Below are 2,500 nucleotides of genomic sequence, written 5' to 3' on the forward strand. Positions count from 1 at the left end.
CCTATGAAGCGTGAGTACACGTATAAAGCCTTGAAGGTTAGCCCCTACAACAATTCATCACACCTAACATCCGTGGAAAGTAAGAACGTGTATAAAACCTTGGACTATAAAAATATCATCAAACCCAATACCCGTGAAAAGTGAATGTTCATTTTTAATGCTTGTATTGTTGTGACTTTTTTTTTTTTTTGGGGGAACTAAGAAAAGAGTGACACCCGTAAAAATTTAACTATTTTTTTTTTTCTTTTGGTTGTCTAAAACAATAAAATGAAGAGTTTTGATACTAGAGCAAGTACATTACACTAAGACACCCACCAGGACCTTGTTTTTACAATCATCATCCATTAATTGTGAAAGTACATGTGGAGTGGTTGGTTTGTTGTAATTTTTTTTCTGGGAGCTAAGCAACATGAAAGAAAGAATGATTCCCACAAAATTTCAGATTTTTTTTACAACTCTAACTATTTTTTCTAATTTCTTATTATTTAATATTTAAAAATTCATTAAAAAAAAATTGGTTGGTTGAAAAACTATGAAACTTGATTTCTAGATCCATTACAATGTCCAATCCATGAATCAATCGAGTTCATGGAAAAAAATATTATAAAACTTGAGATATTTGACCGTATGACCGTTCAGAAAAATCGTATCTAGGCCTGGCAGACCAAAAATGCCTCAAAATGTACTATATAGGGGGGTGACTAGTCTGCATGGGCTGGGCACGGGGGTACCCCCTATATCTTCCGCCACCCCCACGCCCCAAGCACTATGCGCCGCACATGGGCATATGCTTGGGCCGTACGGGTGGTGGTCGGAGGTCGAGGGCGTTTGACGACGGTGGTGCGGTGGCGGAACGCGCACGGTGGGGCAGTGTCGGAACGTTCCCTCGCGCTCGCCCGCCCCGCCATGCCCCACCCGCGTGCGCCCCGCCCTGCCCCACCCCCGCCCTGCCCCGCCAGCGCGCGCGCGCGTGCGCGCCCCACGCCCCGCACAGCCCTCGTTCTCCCGCGCGCGCGCCCCGTCCCGCCCCGCCCGCGTGCTTCTGCGCGCGCGCGCCCCGCCCCGCCCAGCCCTCGTTCTCCCGCGCGCGCGCGCCCCGTCCCGCCCCGCCCGCGTGCTTCTGCGCGCGCGCGCCCCGCCCCGCCCAGCCCTCGTTCTCCCGCGCGCGCGCGCCCCGTCCCCCCCCGCCCGCGTGCTTCTGCGCGCGCGCGCCCCGCCCCGCCCAGCCCTCGTTCTCCCGCGCGCGCGCGCCCCGTCCCGCCCCGCCCGCGTGCTTCTGCGCGCGCGCGCCCCGCCCCGCCAGCGTCTCCCGCGCGCGCGCGCCCCGCCCCGCCCGCGTTCTTCTGCGCGCGCGCGCCCCGCCCCGCCCCGCGTGCTGCTGCGTGCACGCCCGCGCCCCATCCATCACCCATTAATTGTGAAAGTACTTGTGGAGTGGTCGGTTTGTTGTAATTTTTTTTCTGGGAGCTAAGAAACATGAAAGAATGATTCCCAAAAAAATTCAGATTTTTTTGACAAATCTAGCTATTTTTTTTAATTTCTTATTATTTAATTTTTAAAAATTCATTAAAAAAAATTGGTTGGTTGAAAAATTATGAAACTTGATTTCTAGATCCATTACAATGTCCAATCCATGAATCAATCGAGTTCATGGAAAAAAACACTCTAAAACTTGAGATATTTGACCGTATGACGGCTCAGAAAAATCGTATCTAGGCCTGGCAGACCAAAAATGCCTCAAAATGTACTATATAGGGGGGTGACTAGTCTGCATGGGCTGGGCACGGGGGTACCCCTATATCTTCCACCACCCACACGCCCCAAGCACTATGCGCCGCACATGGGCATATGCTTGGGGCGTGGGAGTGGTGGTCGGCGGACGAGGGCGGTTGACGGCGGCGGTGCGGTGGCGAAACTTGCACGGTCAGGCAGTGTCGGGTGCGCCTTTGGGCATGTGACATGAGCCTTGTTGAGAATGAAATGTTGCGATGTTGCCTTCTAACTTGGGCTGGCTTGAGGATGGTTGATGGTTGGTACGATGATGAAACATGCAAGGTGGGGTGGAGCCGGGTGCCTTCGGGCGTGCGGCATGAACCTCGTTGAGTGTGTGACGTTGTGGTGATGCCTCGCCAGCCTTGGGCCAGCCCTATGTTTTGAAGGCGGGTGGTGCCAGAACATGTTTGGCTGGTTGGAATCGGGTGCCTTTGGGTGTGCGACATGAGCCTTGTTGAGCACGGAATGTTACGATGTTGCCTTCTAACTGGGATTCTCTGGTGTGAGGACTGTGGATGGCTGCTGGTACGATGATGAAACATGCAAGGTGGGGTGGAGCCGGGTGCCTTCGGGCGTGCGGCATGAACCTCGTTGAGTGTGGGACGTTGTTGTGGTATGCCTCCCTTCCTTGGGCCAGCCCTATGTTTTGAAGGTTGCGTGGTGGGCAGAACATGCTTGGTGGGGTGGTGTCAAATGACTTTGGGCGTGCGACATGAGACTCGTTGAG

This window comes from Cucurbita pepo, unplaced genomic scaffold (genome assembly GCF_057944985.1).
Source record: "Cucurbita pepo subsp. pepo isolate OVF unplaced genomic scaffold, ASM5794498v1 scafford_43, whole genome shotgun sequence".
In the NCBI taxonomy this organism is placed as follows: domain Eukaryota; kingdom Viridiplantae; phylum Streptophyta; class Magnoliopsida; order Cucurbitales; family Cucurbitaceae; genus Cucurbita; species Cucurbita pepo.